Source organism: Lissotriton helveticus, chromosome 7 (genome assembly GCF_964261635.1).
Source record: "Lissotriton helveticus chromosome 7, aLisHel1.1, whole genome shotgun sequence".
NCBI lineage: Eukaryota > Metazoa > Chordata > Amphibia > Caudata > Salamandridae > Lissotriton > Lissotriton helveticus.
The window spans coordinates 1,299,832,185-1,299,838,184 of NC_136068.1; positions in this window are offsets into that span (position 1 = coordinate 1,299,832,185).

A 6,000-nucleotide genomic window follows, 5' to 3' on the forward strand; every position below is an offset into this window, starting at 1 on the left:
AGGCCATGTTTTATAAGTTTTATAGTGATGGCTTTCCTTAAAATTGGAGGAATGATTATAGCTTTCTCATTGGTTTTTTAGAAACCTGTTAGGTTGAAAGCTGCATCGGCTGGATCAGCCGCAGCTCCACCGGTTTCGGTGTTGTTTTCCCTGTTTAGGGAAATTTTTGTTTAATAAAAATTGCAGAGCAAGTTTCAAGGAAACAAAGATAAGGTGCACAATATTTTGGAATACTGTATCCTTCAACGTTGAACAAACCAAAAAGCTAATACATAGGATTTTTCGTCCTACTCAGCTATGGCAAATATTATCCTTTACCAACTCCAGACGTCTATTGGAATATTATGAGTAAAGGGTCTCTGAGAAAAGCATGACTGAGTTACTTCAGTATCTAGCGTTAAATTAGTACCTTACCAAACCGTTGGGCGCCATGTAGTGTAGTTCCTATATTCCCATTGGAAAAATATACACTCTAGATTTGACATAGGACTGAGGTCAGTATGTCTCTATCGAGTATATTAAACTTAATTGTGTGTGTGCCAGCTAACTCAAAGGTCACTAGAAACTTTCTCAAATTAACAAGAAGGGCGTAGTCTCTGACAACCGCATAAACATGACAACTTTGTTCCCCTAGAATCGAAACAATATCTTCAGAGTCGTGTAAACAATAGATAACTATTTCACTCAGTCAATTGTGCATGCTTCGTTTCTACAGAGTTTGCACAGAAATATAGGGACGGGCGTTTCAATGAAAAGGGTTATTGAACAGTCTTCTTTCTCATGCAAGAGAGATGAACTGCTACAATCGTTAGACAGAATGCAAAGTATAATACGTACAGCGTAAACAGTAATATAAAATAATACTGTAATAGCATTGTCTGTTGCTATGACATATATAAAAATACATACATAAATAACACAGGCTAAAATACTCAACTGGTGCTTCTAAAATACACCTACCCCAGTGTACCTAACCTAGGTCTAGTACGAGAGAAGAAGTAGGTTCTGTCTTTAGCATAGGTTTCGTTTTGCTAAGAATTGCCAAAGGTTTCTCTAGGTTCTAATCAGCTCCATACCTTAGGATGAGAGAGGTTGGTATCTCTTTCTCGGGACTCGATTTCCCAACACCCCGCAAGGGGAGTCAGAACCACTGGAGCTGGTTTCTCGGCAGGAGGATGACAGCTACTGATCAGTGCATCAGCTGGAGAGTTGGCTTCATTCGGCACTTGCTGTAGCGAGCTGCGTCGTGCAAGTAGGTAGTCGAACTGCACCGAACCACACCGTGCTTTGCCATAGCAAGTGAAGGTATATTTATACCTTGAAGGTGTTTTTGAATGCCAGTATTGACATAAAAGTCGGGCATATGAACGTCATGAATGAACCCCTAAGGAATAGATGTTCATGCATAATAATGAGTTCTTGGAGAAATCAATATCCAAGCAAGGGGAAGTCCCTAACGGCTTAAGAGTCTGGTTTTCCAAGAAAACGTTGTGACATAGATGAACGGATGAAAGTAGCCATTCCTGTATTTGGGTAGCATGGGCTATGCCTAAATAAGGACTGGATTTCTATGCCTATATAATGGCAATGTGAATTGTACCTATATAAGGGCATGAATCGGGAAATTCATTCGGAATCTAAAATCGAACACAACAGTTGTATGCTTGTGTAATACACGTAACAGTGCCACATATGGCGAAAGGTATATCCTGTGCCACAAGTACATATGACAGGTTCTCAGTCACCCATATCCTTTTATCCCATTCATATGCACACATGTTCATACTCCCCAAAGATCACACTCGTCACACATAGCAAGCCTGTCATAGTGCCCTTAGTCAAAAGTAGTTTGTTCATACCATGGTATCTGGCTCTATGGCTTAAAGTCAATGAAGGTGGTCTTAGGGGTGCCTGGAAACAATCCACGTGTTGCTTAAGCTTCAGTAGCTCACAAATATTTGAACTGATCAGAAGTAGCTCTCACAACAGAAAAGGTTGGAGACCCATGCTCTAAAACCTTACCTATCTTTCGGTACCTGCCTCTTTGATTTTCTACTTTTTCTATCTTTTCATTTGACTACCTCACCCTTATCTATTTTCCATATTTCTCTTTCTACCTCACTTATCAAATATTTAGCTGACCCTACCTTTGCCTCAATTTCACCTCTCTCACTATATGGTTCTTTACTTCTCTGTCCTTCTCTTATCTCCAGCCCTCACCCTGTATCACTTACTCAGGAGAGCAGGAGCTCACTCTCTAGCAATTAACAGAAGGGTAATGGCAGGAGATGAGAATTTAGGACAGAATTTGCAGTATTTTGAATTGCACTGCTGCAGTTAGTATACCAGTTCTAAATGATCCATTTGTATAATGAATAACCAGAACTTAAAGCTACAATTGCAAGTGCAATATGCTGGTGTATTATTTAAAAATTACGCACTTGTCTTCTAAAGATTCACCAAGTCACCCTTAACAAGTCTTTCCTACAATGGAAGGAAGAGGCTGGAGAGAGGGGGAATTCCAAGTAAAACATTATTGCTGCAAGACATAAAATCTAGTTCAAAACACAAAAAGAAATGGCTTTATTGTGCATTTTTAGGCTTTCGTTTTAGGATTGAACCTGCGTGAGCCATGCTCTAGCACATGCACTCTCACTTGCAAGACTCTATTGCTTACAAAAAGAGCTTGGAGCCGCCCATTGCTTACCATTCGCTGGCATCAGTGTTACTTTGTTTTTGCTGCCTCCTAATTGAACAGCACAGGCCAGGCGTCACTTCCTGTTTCTTCTCTGGCACACGGACCAGGCACGGATTGATTCTTTTTAATTATATATAGTGTCCCTCCACTACTCGCACTGAGATTCAAAATCTTTTTGGACCGTGTTGCTTCTTTCCTCTTCCACCTACCTATTCTCCATGTCGCTGCCCCCATTGTCTCTCTGCTGTTCGCTCTGTGATTGAGATACTTTTAATTTATTTTTTCTGTTTTCCGCAGTGGCAGTGTTGCCACATCCTCCCTCCCACTCAATGGTGCTACCCCCCAATCCTGTCCCTGTCCCCCACACAACACAAAGCGATTTCTATTTTTCTGCCCCCCCTTCGTCTCTCCACTGCTCATTTTGTGATTAAGATACATTTCTAATTTTATTTTACTGTTTTCCGGTGTGGTACTGTTGCCTCATCCCCACTCCGTGTTGCTCCCTCCCTCCCCAATCCACTCCCTGCCCCCCAAACAACATAAAGCGCTTTCGCGATATTATTTCTATTTTGTTTACATATACCTATCCATCTCAAATCGATACACATAAAAAATAAATTAAAAAATAGTAATTTCAAAACATGTGTGCATGCGGCATTGCGCACAGCTGCAAAATGATGTGGCTCGGCGGTCGCGTCACAATTTAAACAAGCATTTACAATGCAATGGTTTCGCCTTTGGAAATGTTAGAGCTATTGACATTGCTCATGACATTTTTTTTTTTTTTACTTATAAATAAATGGAATTGTTATTTACATTGCCAACAGCTCTGAGAGAGAAACATTGAACATAGGGGGGTGGAAATTTTGTGGGGATCACACTGGGGACAGAAGAAAAGAGCTGATAAACCTATGCACTCTCACGGAGTACAATCCGAGACAAAAAAAGTCATCGAATAAGGAGCAAATAAATGAGATTGACAATAAACACAACCAATGGTAAGCAATGGACAGGTTGTAGGCACACAGTAGGCCTTTTGCAATCAGACAAGTTAAACTACGTGGGCTGGACCACAAAAAGTAATGTGTTCACGCTGCGTCAAAATGTCAGGAAGTTAAGAAACAAGCATGGCCAGTACAAATAAGTATGACCTTAATGGGCTGCACTATCAAAGACACACTCATCACTCTGAACTCACACTAGCACTGTTCATCCCCTGCACTTGCACAGGGAAACCACTTCTCCTCCCCTGGCTTTCACAAACGCCTCTCCTGTTGCTCTCACATAGGCACACATCCTGTATCAGCACTTACACATGCAACCCCCCTGCCTCTGCACTCACAGATAGGCCCACCCATCCTCCTACACCCACACAGGCCCACCCCCTTCTCCTGCATCCACACAGGGCCACCCCCTTCTCCTGCATCCACACAGGCCTACCCCTTCTCCTGTAGAACACCACTCACCCCGCACTGGTACAGAAATCCCTGCACTCGGAGCAACACCCCTCGCGCCGCACGCATTCAGGTACATTGGCACAGACGCACCTCCCACCATGCATTCATACATACAAGAACATTCCTCAGGGTCGCACCTTTATAAAAACACTCCCTGCTGACTTTGGCAGTTTTAGAGCTATCACCTAGAGGTGTATAGACTCCGGATGCTGTGCCACCCGGTTCCTTGGGAAATGGCTGTTTTTGAAACCTCAAAATCAAACGAAATTACGTTAAAGACCAGTGATCGAGATTTCGGAACATATATTACCATAAAGAACATGACCACAACATAAAATCTCTAAGAAGGGCTCAAATATATATTAATCGACCACTCATTCCAATAATCAGTGTAACCAAAACACGCAAAGGTTTAAACAGTGTAGAATGTATTGTGTTTTATTTCTCTAGCCTGCTACATATTTACCCTAACATTCTGTTCACTATTAAGATGGGCAAATAGTGGGCCACTGTAAATTATACATTTTTGGTTAATGTGTCGGCAGCACAGCACTACATATGAGAAAAGTGATTACCACACAATATACAGCATATGCACACTCCATGAAGCAGCAACACATGCATGTAGTACTCCATAGATGTGTTAGCTTTGTGAACAGTCACGCTGGTGATTGTTTTCCCAGTCTGGAAGGATGAGAGGCTAACATCACCAGCCAGGTTTGCAACATGTGACACACAATCTCAGACCACTTAGGACAACGGAAGCAAAAGAACAAACGATGGACGGAATGCTGAACAATGCAAACATTCACCCCCAGTCACAAGGATGTGGTAACTATGCAGCTGTCTTCTTTAAGGTGTAGGTAAAACCTCGAGAAAAAAATGCAGTTATTATGGTGGTTAAAAGTTGAAAGTGTCTTGCTGTTGCCTGGCAACGAGATCCACCCACTAATCACGGGCCTCCGCAGTGCTCTGTCAGGTGTGCTGCTGAATTTGCACAGGTGGGCCAAACATCCAGTATTGACTCCCAAAATAAGACTTCACAATCTGTACAGCTTCGATTGGGAGCCGTGGGATTTGAGGGGAGACTCGCAATAAGCCACACACCTTGTTTCGATATGGAATATGACTGATGCGTGCTCAATATGACCTGTGTCCAGCCATTCCTTGCCACTATCTGGAGCAAGCTTCCAATGCCTTTAGCAGACTCCCTGCCACCTCGCAGAGAGCGGACCTTCAGTTCTGAGAGACAGCTCCCTCAAGGCAGGCAACAACACAGACAGCGGGTGGGGGTAGGCAGGCAACAACACAGACAGCGGGTGATGGTAGGCAGGCAACAACACAGACAGCGGGTGGGGGTAGGCAGGCAACAACACAGACAGCGGGTGGGGGTAGGCAGGCAACAACACAGACAGCGGGTGGGGGTAGGCAGGCAACAACACAGACAGCGGGTGGGGGTAGGCAGGCAACAACACAGACAGTGGGTGGGGGTAGGCAGGCAACAACACAGACAGCGGGTGGGGGTAGGCAGGCAACAACACATACAGCGGGAGGGGGTAGGCAGGCAACAACACGGACAGCGGGTGGGGGTAGGAGGCAACAACACAGACAGCGGGTGGGGGTAGGCAGGTAACAACAGACAGCGGGTGGGGGTAGGCAGGCAACAACACAGACAGCAGGTGGGGGTAGGCAGGCAACAACACAGACAGCGGGTGGGGGTAGGCAGAAAACAACACGGACGAATTTTAAAAGCATAATTTCATTTTTTTTTTTGCAGTAATGTGAATGCAAGCAGCATTGAGAAAACAACTGGTGCTAAGGCCATGTTGACAGAGGAGTTTTTAC